Raw genomic sequence first — 19,301 nt, 5'->3', positions numbered from 1 at the left:
CGATCCCTCATTCCCTTCCAGTCCCTCCCTCCCTCCCTCATCTCCACCGTGCCCCTTTCCAAGTCCACTGATGGGGGGACCTCCTCCCCATTCATCTGATCCTGTTTTATCAGGTATCTTCAGGACTGGCTGCAAAGCCCTCCTCTGTGGCCTAACAGGACTGCTCCTCCCTTCGGGGGTGGGGAGACCAAAGAGCCAGTCATTGAGTTCCTGTTAGAAATAGTCCTTGTTCCCCTCACTTTGGGAAACCAATTGGTTACTGAGCTACCGCAGGCTACCTCTGAGTGGAGGTTCTAGGTTATATCCATACATGGTCCTTGGTTGAATGTCAGTCTCAGAAAATACCCTGTGCCCAGATATATTTGGTCCTTGGGGAGCTCCTATACTTTCCCCATCAGACTAACTCCCCTTCTTTCTTATGATTCCCTGTACTCTGCCAAAGGTTTGGTCATGAGTCTTTGCTTTGAAAACACTGCTAGTTAGAGTCTTTCAGATGCGCTCAGTAGACTCCTGTCATACGTTCAATGCACATCCCATCTGTCTTTCTAAATGAGGATTGATCATCTCACCCCATGTCCGCTCAATTGATTATCGTTTTTAGGTGTATAGATTTCATTATGTTTATCATATCTTATAGGTCTATATAAGTGAGTAACTAGCTCAGTTCTCATGTGAATAGATGAGCTGAAGTATTTAGGCTCCCCTATTCTGAGAAATATAGGAGAGGAGTTCAGGAGGGAGTTTGGCACTGTGAAGACAGGAGTAAGGAGCCTATGACCAAGATGTAAATCAAATTGATTAATAAAAAAATGAATTAAAAAATGTTCAATGTCCTTAGTCACCAGGGAAATACAAATCAACATGATTCTGAGATGCCATCTTACACCTGTCAGAATGGCTAAAATAAAATACTCACATGAAAGCACATGCTAGCGCAGATGTGGATCAAGGGTAACACTCCTCCATTGCTGGTGGTAGTTGCACAGTTGTACAGTTACTTTGGAAATCAATTTGGCAGTTTCAATAAATTCCGGGAATAGATCTACCTCAAGACCTAGATATACCACTCCTGGGCATCTACCCCAAAGATGCTCTACCAGACCATAAGGACACTTGCTCAACTATACTTTATTTGTATTCGCCAGAGACTGGAAACAACCTAGATGTCCCTCAACTGAAGAATGGATTAAGAAAATGTGGTACATTTACACAATGAAGTATTCCTCATCCATTAAAAACAATGATATCATGAAATTTGAAGGCAAATGGGTAAAACATACCGAGTGAGGTAACTCAGACCCAAAAAGATACATAGAGTATGAACTCATGTAGAAGTGGATTTTAGCTCTAAAGGATAACCATGCAACAATTCACAAACCCAAACAAGCTAAATAACAAGGAGAGTCAAGGGGATACTCAAAGCTGATTGAGAAGGACAGATAGAATAGACATTGTGGATAGATGTGTGGATGTGGGGAGCAGACTGGATGAAGGAGGGTGGGGGTAAGAACAGATGGGCTCAGGGATGAGAGGACAGAGGAATGTAGTACTGGGAGAGACAACTGGAATACGGAGAATCTCTGGGATGAGCTAGAAGTGTAGGACAAAGTGAACTCCAAGGAATATGTGAAGGTGACCCTAGCTGACTCTTACCAATGGAGGATATGGACCTTGAATTGTCCATCTGCTATAACCAGACAAAACTTCCAGTGCAGGAATGGGACACTGACAAAGTCAAAGTATCTTTGACCTACAACTTGTCCTACCTACATGATATGACAGGGTAAAGATGGAGCAAAAATTGAGGAAATAGCAATGGACACTGGTTCAGCTTGAGACCCATGCCATGAGAGGGAGACCATTCTGACACTGTTGATGATATTCTACTATGCTTGCAGACAGGATCCTAGAGTAACAATCAGAAAAGATTCACACAGAAATAGATGAAACAGATGCAGAGACCCACAGCCAAACATCAGGCAAGGCAACCCTGCAGAAGATGGGGAGGAACAATTGTGGGGAACAGATGGGTCAAGGACACCACAGAAAACCTACAGAATCAACTAACCTGGGCCCATATGGGCTCATAGAAACTGAACCTGCCAACCAGAGAGAATACAGAACTGACTTTGCTCCTCTGCACATTGTATTAACAGTTGTGTAGTTTGGTCTTCATATAGGACTCCTAACAATGGACACAGGAACTGTCTCTGACTCCACTGCCTTCTTCTGGGACTCGTTCCCTTAACTTTGCTGTTTCTTCTAGCCTCAACAGGAGAAGACAATCCTAGTCTTACTGCAACTTGATATGCCAAGGCTGGTTGATATCCACTGGAGACCTCCCCCTTTCTGAAGAGAAAGGGAGGAGAAGTGGATGCAGAGAGGAGGACTGTGAGGAGAAGAGGGAGAGAAAATTGGGGTTCAGGTATAAAATATATAAATAAATGATTTAAATAAAACAAAAGTTAGACAAAAATAAATAAGGTTTATGCAAAAGATTTTTGATGAATGTTCATTCCTATGAAAAATACCATTAAGAACAAGAGAATCTGAGAAACTTTGATAGATCATGTTTGTAGGAAGACATAGTGATCAATTGTTCAATGGTAACCTTGGGGCAAAATCATGTGGTAAAAAAAGAAAAAAAGGATATTAGAGGAAATGGGTAAATTTGCAGTGTATTGTCTAGTTATGCTAACAGCCACACATCACCATTGGCTTCTTAAATACTGAACTCCACTGAAGTAGGATAACAGTAGGGAATGGGGTAAGAACACACATGAATTACCTACAGTATCTCTGTAACTTTCCTGTAAATCCCAAGCTATTCTGAGACTAACAGTTTTTTAAAGAATAGCTCAATTGTAGTATAGACAGACACATTGTGACAAGATAGCCATTGTAATCTTAGCTTATAGCCTTTATTGAACTTTTTACTTTCCATAAAAATAAACTTTGTCAGGTTATTTCCCTCGGATGCATAATATCCTCCACCTCTAGTCTTTACTGAGGATCACTCTAAACTGCTGACTTTAAATTCTTTTGCATGCTTTCATTTTCCATGTGGGATGGCTGAAAGAAAGATTCAGTCATATAAAATCATCTATTTATTTGGATTATTTTAAGGTGCTCAGTAGAGTGAGTTCACATTATTAATATTTATTGAATGCCATAATTCCATAGCACAGGTCCATTAATTAAGTTGCTCCTGAAAGCATGATCAATGGACCTGTCCTGTGAGATTAAAGTTTGCTTAAAAAAAAATTCTTGAAGTAAAACATGATCAACTGGGTTAAAACCCTTTCTATTTAAAAACAGATGTGTGGATCAGTGAAATATTTTCCTTTTTAAACCCTTCAGGTAAGCCTAATAATAAGTCTCCAGGTCTAATAATTAAATAGCCAACTGAATGTGTTAATCTCATTTTTAAAGGCATATTATCAAAGTTCCAAATCCATAGAAATAAACAGAATCACTTCAGGAGAGTGCTGCTGTAATTGGTGTGACTGCTAAACTATGAGATAATTTTATTTTTATAATACAAATGAACTATCTTTCTTAGCTTTTATATACTAGTGACTGCCCCTGCTGCCCTTACTAGGACCCGCATGGAGACTGGGCTGCCATGGGCTACACCTGAGCAGGGAGTGTAGGTTTTCTCCATGCCTGGTTTTTGGTTGATTTATCAATCCCTGCAGACTGCCTTGGGCCCAGATTTTTTGGTTCTATTGGTCTCCTTGTGGAGCTCCTGTTCCCTTCAGGTCTTTTTATCTCCCCTTTCTTCCATAAGATTCCCTGCACTCTGCCCAGAGTTTGGTTATGAGTCTCTGCATCAGCTTTGATACACTGCTGGGTAGAGTCTTTCAGAGACCCATCATCTGTGGAAGACTGAACTACCTGCTCTTTCATCACCTCTGCCTGTTGAGGTAGCCTTACTAGGCCACAGAAAGAGGATCCAGATCTCATTAGGTCCTGATGACCTGATAGGCTAGGGTCAGATAGTAGGGGAAGAGGACCTCTCCTGTCAGTAGAGTAGGGGAGGGACATAGAGGTGGAAGTAGAAGGAAAGGTGGGACTGGATGGAGATGAGGGAGCTACAGCTGGGATATGAAATGAATAAATTGTAATTAATGATAATAATGATGATGGAAAAAAAGAAAATTTTTTTTTTACACACAAATAGTGGTTTGTTCATGCTTCCATCTGGCAATTCTTAAATATACATCAGTCTTGCTTGTACTCTGATTTTTGGGTTTTATCCTATTTTACCTGGCCAGATGCTAGCAGGCTTGCCCTGAGACAAATAATGTAGTAAGAAAGAGAATTTAGGTCAATCAATGAGGTCACATAGAAATATTTTATATGTCAGTGAGAATTTTGAGTTCTGCTAAGTGGTTTCACAATTATGTACAAAGTACAAAGAGCCAGTAAGCCTGGATTTCCCCAATGCAGGGAACTGACTGCTGAAGATGAGACATCTCTCTGTGAGGACTCAGCAGCCTGTGAGGATGCTAGCTCACTCACTTCATTTCTGCTGCACATGGCCTGCTTGGCTGTTGTTTTAGTAAAAACCCAATAGTGGTAAGTGGAGGCCAGCACCTAAATGAGGAATTAGTACTATCAAAGTATAATGACCTCTGCTCTCTACCAGTAATCTCTACTTGTCCAATTTTCTCTAAATGAAAATGTAGAGCCTTTAGAACATACCTTCTTTCATTTGATAACTGACAGCTTTGCTTTCCCCTTTTCTAGCTCATTTTATATGAGAAGTATTCTTATTTTCCTGTGAAGAGTGACTTCATCCTAACTCTCAACACATTCCTCACTAAGTATTTCTGGCAGGACCTTGAAATAGGTTTGGGCACACATGAAGTCCAAGGCATGGCTCTCACATGTTCATAGAATGTACAACATCCAATTACATAAATGAAGATCAAATCTTGAAATTGCACTGGGAATTTCAAGGTGACACCTTCATTTACTATCAGTGCTGGAGTTATAAGTACATCCTTCTCACAAAATGGTCAGGAGTCCCCAGGGTCATAGTAGGGGAAAGCTGAAGGAAATAAAGAGTAAAAATAAGATCTATTTGATGTATCAATGATTTAGATTTAGGTGGCCAAGAAAACTTCTAAAAGATACTATATCTAAAAATCTAAAGTTCTTTTCTAATATAAATAGTGGTTTAAGGTTTGCTAGATAGCAATAGTGGTTTAAAGTTATGATAGGAAAATTAACATTTGAAAATTAACATATGACAGAAAAGATTATCTACTAAAATATTTTCCAAAAGTTTTTTTTTTTTTAAGTGGGGAAATCAGATTGTGTAATTATCAATGGCTGCTTCACAATTTTTGGTTAAAGAAAGGTCTGGATAAAAGAATATTTTTAATTAGTACATGTTCATATTTTACACTAGAAAATATCCATCCAAAGTTATATAAAATTGTTATTTTCTTCTATATAATGGCATCTCAATTTTACATGGATCTAGAGTATTCTGTGACACTACTACCAGGCTCTTGCTTTAAAACACAACTGAGACCTCTCCTATCAGTGGACTTGGGGAGGGGCATGCGTGAAGAAGGTGGAGGGAGGGTGGGATTGGGAGGGGAGAGGGAGGGGCTTATGGGGGGATACAAAGTGAATAAAGTGTAATTAATAAAAGTTAAAAAAATAGTTATCCCCAAACCAAAGGAAAAAATAAGACACAACTGAAATGAATAATCTTATAAACACATATATTTATATTTTAAAATGTATTTTATGTTAGTGATAGTTTAGTTAATTTTCCAAAAGTAAAAAATGTGCATGTTTTACTTTTTATTAGTATTCATTCTTTATGAACTTTAAACCATGTGTTTTGATCACATTCATTTCATCCCCAACTCCTCCCAGATCCACACTCCTTCCCTTCACAACAAAATTCATGCCTCTTATTTTTTTTAATGCTCATTAAGGACAGTTTGTGTTGCCCATATATTCTTGAGTGTTCTACCTTCCAGTGCAGCATAGTCAACAAACCATTGGCTACACAAATAAAGAAAACTTACTTATTCCTCTACCAGTAGCTATCAAGTGCCTACAGCCTTAGTTAGGAGCAAAACTTTGGGCAGGGGTTCTAGGTTATCTCCAGGCATGGTCCTTGGTTGGAGTATCAGTCTCAGAAAAGACCCTTATGCCCAGTTTTTTTTCTTTTTTTTGGGGGGGGGGTTCTGTTGTTCTCCTTGTGGAGCTCCAGTCCCCTCTAGGTCTTGCTATAAAATATTACCTGCACTCTGCCCAAAGTCTAGCTATGAGTCTCAGCCTCTGCTTCAATAACTCGATCGATAGAGTCTTTTAGAGGCCTCTGTGGTAGGCTCCTGTCCTGTTCCCTGTTTTCTCCCTCTTTCAATGTCCATCCTATTTTCCTTTCTGAATGAGGGTTGAGCATCTTACCTAGGGTCCTCCTCCTTGCTTAGCTTCTTTACATGTACATATTTTAGTATGATTATCCTATTTTATATGTCTAATATCCACTTATAAGTGAGTATATTCCATGTGTGTCTGCCTGCTTCTGAGATATCTCAATGAGGATGACCATTTCTAGTTCCATCCATTTGCCTATAAATTTCATGAGTTCCTTGTTTTTAATTGCTGAGTAGTATTCCATTGTGTAGCTCAGTCTCCAAGTTGGTTCCCTTGTAAGGGGAAGAGAGGATATCTCTGACATGAACTCAGTGGCTGGCTCTTTGATCACCTCCCCCTGAGGGGTTGGGGGCAGCCTTACTAGGTCACAGAGAAAGACAATGCAGCCAATCTGGATGAGAACTGATAGGCTAGGGTCAGATTAAAGGGGAGGAGGACCTCCCCTAAGAGAGGGGCATGGGAGAAGAAGGGTGGGCAGGATTGGGAGGGGGCAAGGGAGAGGGCTTCAGCTGGGTTACAAAGTGAATAAATTATACTAAATTAAAAAAAAAACCATTAAAAAATAAAAGAGTGAAACTTTGTGCTCACCTTTCAAACTCCAAGTTGAGATTTTGCCTGGCCTGAGCTTACATAACCTTTGTACATTCTTACAACCACTGTGAGTTTTAATGTGCAACTGCTTTGGCTCTTATAATAAGGCTATTTCAAAAAGTCATAGGAAAATCTACTAGTTTAGAAAGTTCCTAATGTCCACACATACTCATATACAAAAAGAGTTGAAATGGAGTCACCATAATGGAGTGGCAATGCCCCTACTTGAGAACACAAACTAACAAATAAAATAAATCAACAATGGATTGCCTCTTTTAGACTATTTAGGCTATTGTCAATGCTTTAAATTACCCTCTAAACTTGACAGTAAAAACTGTATTTCTGAATCATAGAACATGGAAAAATCAGGCTGGAATTGACTTGGAAGTTTCAACATAATGCTGGAATGTAAGCACCCTTCCAGAGAAGACAATCATCAATCTTGTTCAGCTATGAGTGCTGTCAGCTATAACAACCAGACTGGTAGGATATGCACACTAATGCAATAGTGGTACATCTTTGCTGGACATAACCAACTGCTCTCTGATTAAGTCCTGCTCCACATGATGAAACGCAACCTTGTACCATTATCAGGACCAAGAAAAGTGTGAGAATATATGATAGGCCCCAGAAGACAGCCTACTATTATTTTTCTGCTACTGCTCACAGTAGCAAACTGATTCTTTTTTTGTGCCCATGTATCTCTCAACTCTCATAAGTTTCTCAGAGAAACTTATTTTTGAAGTAGATGGCAATTAACACATAGAATCACTTTGGTCACTGTGCAGAGAATAACGGAGTTTGAAATGTTCAGATTTAAATCAGACCTAGCATTTCCCAGTGCTCTGGGATCATTTCAGAAGAAGGGATGGAATGATTTCAAGAGCAACAGGAAATAGATTCCCTATTAGATGATTGGGGAATCACTAATTTTATAAATTACAAAATCAAATAGCCATATATAGAGAACCTAACAAATTATACCTTATACAAGGCTTAAGAATGAATATTTGTTTGGAAGGTTCTTAAAGTAAAATTGAGCAATATAATATAAATAGAGCAATATATATATATATATATATATGTATATATATATATATATATTGGCTGAGTGTGTTTTGTGTGGATGAATCAAATAAATAAGCAGCTTTTCTGACAGGGGTAAACATATTAAATGATAATGAAAAGCAAACTTGGCATGAATAAGATCTCAGGGTGATAACCAATTTGAATTCTCTCTCAAAATAGAGTCACACAGAATAGCTTAACAAAGCAGATAATTCTTTGTTTAGTTTGAATGTAGAAAAAAGCAATTTGCTCCTCCCAAAGGATATTTATATCAAACTGTGATAAGGTGTATAAATATAAACACTGAGAATCAGAGAACTGTCTTCATTAGAGTCACAACTTCTTGATATTGACATGACTCATAATCAGCCAATTATTAAAGGCAAACCAATCATCACTTCAAGTCACAGATATGACATTCCTAGTTCAGCCAAAACAAATCTCACCTGCAATGCATCATTACACTAGCTACCTTTGCTGGTGACAATATCAGTTATATCAACAATGACTTTTAAAATTTTAGCTTGCTTTCACTTGATTTAATTTTAGACAATTTCAATTTCTAATTCTATAGCCAAATTCTGAACATTCAACATATTTGAACTTTAAATTCCGTGTACCATCTTCCAGAGTTCTAGTATACCTCTTTATAAATAAGTCTTTGTATCAAATCATTACTTTTCTCAAGGTGATAGATTCTGTCTCTGGCCCCCGTCTCCATGGTTGGATCCAAATTAATTGTTGCTGGACAGTTTCATGTTGTGGTTATTGTATGTGTTTCCCATTATCTGTCTTTTGGATATTCTTAGTGTGTTCAACAACAAGTCCAAATTCTTCTCTAATTTCATTCAGTTCATTTAATAGACAGCAATGAGAAGCTCCAACAAAACAAACACTGTTGTGTGAGTTCCATACAGATGGTCCCTACCTCTAATTATGTGAAAGGTATGAGGTAGGCAGCCAATAAGAAAAGTAAGAGTGAGCTGAAAAAATACACATATTTAACAAATACAAAATGCATACAGAGATGAGTAAAATGGAAAGACAAAGAAGAAAATTCCAACTATCAAATGAAAAGAACAAGTAAAATAATTTAGATTTTCCAGTCACTTTCAGTATTTATGACTATTCCTATTCTAAACTTTGCTCCTATATTGTAAGAATTTTTATATAAACATTACATTTCCACTTATTTTATGATACATACAAAATGTACCATCGCAATGTGTAAGAGCCTTCATCTTGAAAGATCATTAATTTTAGCAAGTGTTGCATTTGATTTCTTTGTATACTGTGATAACATTGCTAAAGCTAAGGAGCAATGATTTTTTCATGTTTTGTATTAAATTTTTATTTTTTATATTAATTACAGTTTATTCACTTTGTATCCCAGCTGTAGTCCCCTTTCACATTCCCTCCCAATCCTACCCTCTCTCCCTTATCTCCTCCCATGCCCCTCTCCAAGTCCACTGATAGGGGAGGTCCTCTTCCCCTTCCATCTGACCCTAGCTTGTCAGATCTCATTAGGACTGGCTAGGAACAATGATTTTTATTACATTTGTGCAATTATAATCTCTTAGTCAAGATTGTACACATGGCTGAGTGTTGTCACTTATTTCATTACTGTTTCTCCAAGTCCAAAACTCTGAGTTTACTAATACAAGTAACATAGTGTCATAAACTTGCAAATGCATTCTGTCTTCAGTAGACAGTAAAATATGTTTTTATTTTTTAAAATATCAGTTCTTGTTTGCTTGTTAATATTATAGGGTAAAAGCATAACCTTTGTTGCACTTTGAAACTGAAATGTATTAAAACATGAAATATAAAAGCAAACGTCAAACACAATTACATAGAGTAAGCCATTACCTACTGTTTTCATGGATTCAATGGGGCCTTGCGAAACATAAAGCCATACAAATGGCAAACTAAGAGACAGATGTGTTTGATGTGATAAACTACTGACATATTAAAAAGAACAATATAAACTTACAAACTGAAGATAGTATTTGGAAAACTCTGGGGGGTTCTGGGAACACTTATTTCCCCATCCTATTGCTTCCTTTTCGTTGGAGACAGGGCTACTAGTGTTTATACCCTCCGCTTCTCTGAGCATCAGAAGGTTCACCTACCTGCTGGTATATTTGCAATGAATTCAGGCTCATTTTCTCAGTCCAGCACCCTTTCTTTAGCCAGCAGAATCACATGCAGAGATCTTGTGCTTTTCTCAATAGCTTTGCAGTTGGCTCTTTATCGCCAAGGTTACAGTGAGAGCTCAGGAAGTCTTAGATGATCAGAACATCTAAGCTGGAAGGCGGCCTGCTGCTTGTGAAGGTTTTGTGTAAGGAAAAAAAGCTATTTTTACTTAGTCTTTGCAGACTGAAAGAGCTCTAAGGATGAACGGATCTCACCAAAGATTTTAGACTTAAAAACTCAGAAAATTCAGAAAAGACAATGGCTACTGGCAGCTTCCACCAAAACACACACACTAGAGCATCAGGAAGAAGGAACTCATTGGCTGGCCTTGATCTATACCGCGTTTGCATTTAAGTTGTGGGTATGCAGGGGAAAATGGGTTTTAAACTGAAACAACCTGAGTTCTGTATCTGCTACAAAGTGCTCTCGGCTGTAGAGCTCGTAATTCTGCGAGCCAGGTGCAGCAGTTTCGGTTAGCTGGACTCCAGGGACGGGGGAGTTCTGGGATGGTTACCAGACCTCCAGATACCTGCATGGTAGTGTAAGCACTTCCTTTTAAGCCATGGCTGGATTTAATAACTGACTCAAACTAAATATGATATAAAATGGCAGGTTTTTTTTTTAAAGTGTGCAAAATGGCAGGACCATTTGGAAAGCAAAATATGATCAATATTTGTACAAGGGCAGTTGATATAGTGAAAACTGATTGGGAAGCATACAGATTGAAGGTAGAAATGACAGGATTTCCTGATGGCCTGGGCCTAGTCTCAGGAGAAAAACAGCTTATTTCCAAGGTTTTGACTGAGTAACTGAAAATTAAGAAAGAATTTAATGGATAAGAAAGACAGCATAAGGAATATTGGAAGTGAACAAAAGCATTGATTCTGTTTGAGGAATTAATTTTGATATGCCAACAGACAGTAAATACGGATATATAATAAACATATAAGCTCTTATGTGTTGCCTGAGATAGGACAAATAGTAAGATCATGAACAAACGGAAGCTCAAGAGACGAGGTGCTACACTGAGGTGAGGATGCAATACTTCTGTAAAGGAGGAAGTTTTGAAGAGCAACTTTGGAAATATTGAAATATTGAAACTTTGGAAATATTTTCAAGGAATAGGAAGAAAGAAGTCTGGGGTTTTGGTGAAAACTGCAATAAAGTCTGCAAACAAGTTTTAATTGTATAGTCTGATGGCATTAGCTTTAAGCTAAGAATTCTTAGGTAGATAGAGTGATCTAGGTCAGGGAAATGTGAGGAACAGTGACGAGGCCAGCCTCTTTTCGAAGCTCATATTGTCATGGTGTCGTAATGAAAGCAGTCTTCATCAAGCTATGATACCTATAAAGCAAAAAGTCATTACATAAATGAAGCTTCATGAACCCATCAGAGGAAAGGGAGATCAACATACCTAGCTGCAAGCCAAAACAACCTGACTGAATTTACTACAAAAACAAAACAAGAGAAAGCGCAGACTAGATTGAAAGCATTTGCTTCAACTCTGCTCTCTTTGCTTAGCTGTACTCTACATGCTAATCTTCGGGAGGGTGATTGTCATGTTTAGTCTTCATTGTCAGCTTGGCTAAATGTAGAATAACCTAGGAAATGCATCTTTGGTTATATCTGTGAAGGTTTTTAGAAAGTTTTAGCTTAAGGGGAGATCTTTACAGAAAGTGGGTGGTACCACCTCAGAGGGTTGGGCCCCAGTTTGAATAAAAGAAAAGACAGACAGACAGACAGACAGACAGACAGAGAGCCAGCAGAAAACTAGCATTCATTTTCATTTGTTCTGCTTCCTCACTATGGATGTAATGCGATCTACGCTACACAGACCTGACATGATTTTTGTGACACAATGCAGTACCTTCAAAACATAGTAAACCCTTCCATCCTTAAGTTGATTTTTGGCAAGTATTTTGTCACAAAAAAATAAAAAATGTAACACAATAATGTACAGTCTACTTCATTTCTACTTTGTCTTTATAACTCCTCCCTCAGGCTATCAAATATACTCATAGTGTTTATTCAGATCTCCTATACTGAATTTCTTTAGAAACCTTCAGTTTCTGCAAGTTTGATTTCCTCTACTACTGCATAAGTTACACTGCTAAGGATAAAATGAACTGTATGTTTTTTGTTCTTTGATAATTTTTAAGGTTTTACATTTATTCATTATGTATGTAAGGGTGTAGCATAATGACTCAGGTCATCAGGCTTAGAAGAAATACCTTGACCTGCTGAGATATTTTGCTGGCTTTCTTTGATAGTTTTTAATTTACCACAAATAAGACAATTTTAAATATCAAAAAGTGATACTTTTCACTCATTTTCCTGCAAAAAACAATCAGGTAGTTTAAAAACAATAGAAATTTATTCATTCCAGTTTCAGAAGGATCATGATACGGGTAAATTTTGTGTCTGTGGAGGCTCCTTTCTTGCTCATGTCAGTTTCTTCTTCCTATGTGTTTCTATGTTAATACTTCTAGACAGCTCTCTGGGCTTTCTCTTATAGGGACTCCACTCATTAGGACCCTAGCTACATGACCTAATTTTCCCTGATAGGTCCCATTTACTACCATGCCACCAACAGACGTTTGTTTCCAATGTGTATATTTGGGACACACAGCATTCGGGTTCACATATAAAGTGTGGGAGTTCTTGCTAGGACTTCCTGAACACATTTTTGTACATTTCCTAGTGAAGATTCTAATGGCATACCTTGGGGACAAAAATAACATTAACTAAGACCTTCTACACAATTAGCCACCCATAGCAACATTAACTGAACCTGTGGAGAACATGCACAAGTCAACTGCCGTGGCTCCATCTGTAGGCATTTTCTATTTGAAAGAAGGCTTATTCTTGGCATAGGCTGTATGAATTCAGTGGCCCGTTAGCATCCAAAATTCTGTTTCGGTTAAACATCTGTATAATTATTTATCTCTAGCCTTGAAGCCAGTCATACTGAGCATCAGCCTGCCTATAAACTCCTGTGAACCCATTATCAGTTCTCCCACACTGTCCAATTAACACTAAGTTGCTATTGGAAATTTCCTGCCAACACTTTCCAAATGTCACGTTTAATTTTCCCAACACCAACATCTGGACTTTGGCCATGAAGGATCATTTATGCCACAGAATCTGGCAAATCCTGCACATTACCAGTTTCTAAGTAGGGCACTTCACTCCTGGCTATACTACCATGGAACTGATTTAGGACTACGGGAACCTTTGTTTATGTCACATATCTTCCAAAGTCTCTTCTTCCAAGGTAGCTAAACTGTAATTTTTTTCAAGCATGACTCTTTGTTACCCCACTTAAAAGGTAATGCACCTAGGCAATAGGTTCAAACTCAAAGGCACCTTACTCTTGAATTCTTAATATTAGGACTTGAGACCAGTTCTCAAAACAAGTATGATCAGCTGTTTTCCAGGACTCCTCTTAACCACTATTACCCTCACTACATTTACTTGCTTTCGGGCATAATGATCTCTCCCCGAGCCTGTGAATGTGCCCTTTTCTATAACCCTAATGTAAAAATAACATCAATCACATCCAGCCCAGCTCCTATGCCCACTCCTCCGTGAAATCTTCCCTAATGTCTTCAACAGCAAGAATGCTGAACTCTGAACCCCCATGTGTTGCCCACAGCCCTTGAAGCACTCACAGTGCTCTGTGTCAGCTACATTTGGCGGGCATGCATTCCTACTTCCTTTCTAGGTTTCACGCTCCTGAGAAAAGCACTCCTGTGCAGCACATTGTGTGCACCTGTTCTTCAGAGTACAGGCTAATGAAGCGTTTCTGTGGTAGGTACAGACAACAGAGACTGCGAATAAATCAGTGGTTCCTTTCTCCTCCTTTTATATAAAGTAGCTCAGACATGTTTATTTGCCACCAAGATTGAGAATCATTGTGTTGAATGAATGAATAAATAAATAAATGAATGCTGAACTTGGTCATATCTCTTGAAATGTTCCCTATTGAGGTAAAGATTTTTTTAAGTACCAAATAAATGGACTAGAATAACCGAGAGGAAAGGTGGAATGTTTAAATAAGAGTGTGGGTAAGAAATGGCACATTCTATTTATTTCCTTGGAGAACAAAGTCAAGGTCTAAACATGTTTTATTTCTGCTAAAGTGTATCTTTTTGCTCCTGTTTTTAACATGTGTTTCTCTTTATTATGCATTTAAAATATTGCTTATTTTAAAAAAATAATTTAGAAAGGAAAATTCAAATAGTCTTAAATAATCTAATCCTTATGTCTTTGGTTTCTCTGTCTGTCTGTCTGTCTGTCTGTCTCTCTGTCTGCCTGTTTGTTTTTGAGACAGGTTTTCTCTGAGTAGCTTGGCTGTCCTGGATTTGCTTTGTAAACTAGGCTGGCCTCAAACTCACAGAGATTCCCCTGCTTCTGCATCCTAGAGTGCTGACATTAAAGGCATGTGCCACCATGCCTAGCTATGCCTTCTCTTGACAGACTTCGTCTTGAACTCTTCAATCTCATGGTCCCAGTAGTCACCTGATATACACGTTAAAATGATCCCTTTAAGTCCCTTAGTACAGACCAATTCAGAGACAGAGTCTAGGAATTTGAACTTTCAAGAGGCCTTTTACATGTTTCTCAGCTCAGCTGCAGGCTGAGGAAAGGAGCTGCTCAGGAAGGTACTAGGAACCCTGTGTCCATGACAGCCTGATTCTCCCTGCATCACTTCCCACAGAAGCCACTGGATGTCCTCATTCGTTCTCACCCACCTTTTCTGTTTCCCTCATTGTATAGCCCTGGACTAGCATATGCTCACTCAGTTTTTAGACTAATCACTGCTTACATGCTACAACTGAACTCTGAATATATATTAACATATATATGTATCTATATTCAATTTTTATCTGCTACATTAAAGTGTAAACATTATATTTACTGGATGCCACGTGACTTTTCATACAGATATACAATGTTTAGCGTTATACTGTAATTAGAATTTCTATGGCATCAAACATCATTTGCTTATGGTGAGAACACTTTAGATCCTTTCTTTCAGATGCTTCAGTTGTTCTGTAAAGGCTTTATTACAGTCAACCTGTACAATAGCACAAGAGATGCTTGCTCTATCAAACTACATTTTAATACTGAATTAGCAACCCTTTCCCAACCTATCCTCTCCAGCTTCTCCTTGACACACCCAGTTCTCAGCATCTGTGATATCGGGTTTTTAGAAGCCACATATGAGTGACATCAAGCGGCATGAGTCTTTCTGTGTGACTCATTTTTTTTTCACATAATCCCCAGGATTATAACTACTCATGGTGTCACAAATAGCAGAATATAATATTTCATGGCCCAGAAGTCCTCCATCTAGCACACTTTTTCTTTTTAACTTTTTTGGGTGATACTCAGTATGTTGTATTTTCAACAATCCCTGTGTTTGTAAATGTAGCCCCAAGCTGGCAGTACTGTTTTGGAAGATGGGGAGCCTTTGGTGGATACACGCTGTGGGCAGGCTTTCATAGCTATCTGACCTTGTTTTCTGCCTACGTTGTCTGCCTCCTGTCTGCTCCCACCATGCCTGCTGTCATGACGTGACCCAGTCTCCAAAAGTTCCAGCTACCACCCCCACTACCATGCTTTCATAAACACAACAGACTATACTGTTGCTCTTAGGTGGCTTCTGTCAGACATATTGTCACAGCAACAAGCAACAGCCCATGTGCCTGGTTCAAATCTCTGGTCAGTGAGTTTCATTGTTACTTGAAGATTATGTGGCTTCTCTGGGCAGCAGTTTTCCTTCTGTGAGATTGTGGTAGATGCCTTGACAGTCAGTCAGGAGGAACAGGCATAATTGATAAGAACAGACCTAGTACATGTATTGTGTGTGCTGAGTTATAGTGATCCTTGTGTTACTTGGATGTTTTTAATGCACCTGTTGCTACAACTATATGCCTACTTCACAGCAAATCAGTGTGCTCCTCATGTGTATGTCATTATACTGTTAGGGTGTATTATTCATTGAACCGAGATAATCCAGTAAGCAACAAGACCACCTGTTTTACTTTGGAAAGTCCTGATTTTGTTTAAGTTCTGCTTCACAGCATTTTCTACATTGCTTTTAGAAAAATTAGTTATTTCTCAATAATTTTAATTATAGGAAGACAATAGCACATTGAAATTCCTATCCGGTCAGGACTGCATCACAAATAGAATGAGACATTTCAAAAATACTTGCTAAATACACATGCCTTGTCAGTAAATAGTTAATGTGACTTTAATGTCAGATGCTCAGCACAGGAGCACATGACTAGACATCATTTCTCTGGCTTGGAAATGTGTTTTCTTTTTGCTTAAAGTAAATGAGAAATTTGCAAATGTCCACAGTGCTGATGTTTTAAAAATATTTTTTCTCAATTCTTTGAAAATTGCTTAAAATATCCTCATCTGCCTACCGCCTATCCCAACTCCAGGCCTTCTTTTTTATTAATATTGAATATCCTGATTCGGACTGGTTGGAAGGGCTGTCCAGAGCCGCCATATCAGGTTTCTCTGCCATGAAGAAAGGGCTCAGCAGCTTCAACTGGAGGCTGGGCTCAACTGAATAAAGGTTTCCCCAGCAGCTGCAGACTTAAGAGTCTGCAGAAAGCTCAACATGGCCCTCTGCTGACTGGAGTGTCTTCAAACACAAATTCTTCAGACCCCAGAAAGTCTGCTCTTCTTTGTAGTCCTGTCTTTCAGAGGCTTCTCAAACTACTTTTCATGAACCAGGGAATAATCATGAGAACTCAATTTAAAGTCTGTACAAAATCTTCTTTATAACACATGTGTCATAATATAGTCTTCTACTTGTCAGTCCTTAATATCTACCTCTCTGGATTTTCATGGATTTTTCTGTTACAAGGTTTAAATATTATTTTTTTTGTATTAATCAAAGGTTATTTACTTTGTACCCCAGCCTTAGCTCCCTCCCTTATTTCGTTCCAATTCCCTCCCTCATCTCCTCCCTGCCCCTCTCTAAGTCCTCCAGTAGGGGAGGTCCTCCTCCCCTTCCATCTGACCCTAGTTTATCAGGTCTCATCAGGACTGGCTGCAAAGTCCTCCTCTGTGGCCTAGATAGGCTACTCTTCCCTCGGGGGTGGGGGTGAGGTCAAAGAAACTGCCACTGAGTTCACATCAGAGACAGTCCCTGTTCCCTTTAATAGGAAAACCCCCTTAGATGCTGAGCTGCCATGGGCTACATCTGAGCAGGGGTTCTAGGTTATATCCATGCATAGTCCTTGTTCGGAGAATCAGTCTCAGAAAAGACCCCTGTGCCCTGATATATTTGGTCCTTGTGGTGCTCCCATCCTCTCCAGGTCTTACTAACTCCCCCTTCTTTCTTATGATTCCCTGCACTGTGCCCAAGGTTTGGTTATGAGTCTCAGCATCTACTTTGATACACTGCTAGGTAGTCTTTCAGAGGCAGATGCAAATCAAAAAGACCCTGAGATTTCACCTTACACCTATCAGAATGGCTAAGATCAAAAACTCAATTGATAACACATGCTAGAGAGGTTGTGGAGAAAGGGGAACCCTCCTCCATTGCTGGTGGGAATGTAAACTTGTACAACCACTTTGGAAATCTGGCGCTTTTTCTGACAATTAGCAATAGTGCTTCCTCAAGGTCCAGTTATACCACTCCTAGGCATATATCCAAAATATGCTCAAGTACACAACAAGGACATTTGTTCAACCATGTTTGTAGCAGCATTATTCATAATGGCCAGAACCTGGAAACAACCCAGATGTCCCTCAATGGAGGAATGGATACAGAAATTGTGGTGCATTTACACAATGGAATACTACTCAGCAATCAAAAACAAGGAAATCATGAAATTTGCAGGCAAATGGTGGGAACTAGAAAAGATCATCCTGCGTGAGGTATCTCAGAAGCAGAAAGACCCACACAGTATATACTCACTTATAGGTGGATACTAGAACTATAAGATAGGATACTAAAAGCTACATACCTAAAGAAGCTAAACAAGAAGTGCCTCGGATAGACATTGGAAGTAGGAGTAAACAAGGTTTAACTCTTTTATATACACTGGCTGTAATGTACAATCAAGCAGAATACAAAAATTGAATAACAAATCCACTGAAATTCGACATGATCATTTACCTGGATGTGAGACTATCTAGTGGATCATGGTTTACCCAGTAAAGAAAAATTACTTTCCTTTCTCAGTGAGGCCCTTAACTGTCCACAACTCCCCCGTTATAGGTAGGGACTCCTTAAGACCTGCACAAGACCAAGTCACTCAACATTCTAGCATGGGTTGGGGAAGCTAATCTAAATTTAGTGCTCCTTAAATTAAAAATTGACATTTCAGAATTGATTAAAAGTTGATTAATATTGGTTAAAAGTAACCCAATCAATTTTAACATTTGGGGAAATAAAGTTACTTTTCTCCAGCTTTAATAAAATATCCTGACAAAAGCAATGTGAGAGAGAAAGGGTTATTTGTGGCTTCTCGCAGTTCTGTGGCGATGTCAAGCATGGTGGGGAAGTCACAGCAGCGGGAGTTAAAGAGCCAGCTGGTAACACTGCATTCTCAGCCAAGAAGCAGAATATGGTTAGTGCCTGAACTCAGCTAGCTTTCTGATTTCTGTGCAGTCTAGGACTCAAGTCTAGGAAATGATGCCAATATTTTAGGGTATGTTTTGCTAGCTCATTTAACCTAATCACAATAATACTTCACAAGTATGTACAAAGTCTAGCCCTATGTAGAGAGTCCTCTTTTGGTGTATGTGGAGGCTTGTCTCATACATGATTCTAGAGTCGATCAACAATATTAACCATCAAAACAATGGAGTTTTAGTAAAGAATATTTATTACAAGGAAGTATAGAATTTTACTTAAGATTATTAAAATTTCAACATTCAATATGTCAAAACTGTATTGCATTGTTGCATTTAATTGTAAAATTGTATTCATTATCCTAAATTATCTAGATCTTTTCTCAATCTGCCTCTAAAAGAGTCCTATTACTATTATAAGCATGGTTTTC

At 38.6% G+C, this 19,301-nt stretch overlaps 1 protein-coding gene and 1 pseudogene across 6 annotated transcripts in view; one reads left to right on the top strand and one right to left on the bottom strand.

Moving 5' to 3' along the window:
* Positions 1–19,301, bottom strand: part of Ccser1 (coiled-coil serine rich protein 1) — a 1,241,689-nt gene that overhangs the window by 753,747 nt on the left and 468,641 nt on the right. The gene's annotated exons all lie outside the window — the stretch shown is intronic.
* LOC132649738 (guanine nucleotide-binding protein G(I)/G(S)/G(O) subunit gamma-5-like) lies at positions 1,656–16,976 on the top strand (annotated as a pseudogene).

This window comes from Meriones unguiculatus, chromosome 21 (genome assembly GCF_030254825.1).
Source record: "Meriones unguiculatus strain TT.TT164.6M chromosome 21, Bangor_MerUng_6.1, whole genome shotgun sequence".
NCBI classification, from domain to species: Eukaryota; Metazoa; Chordata; class Mammalia; order Rodentia; family Muridae; genus Meriones; species Meriones unguiculatus.
This window is presented reverse-complemented; position numbering and strand designations above follow the sequence as displayed.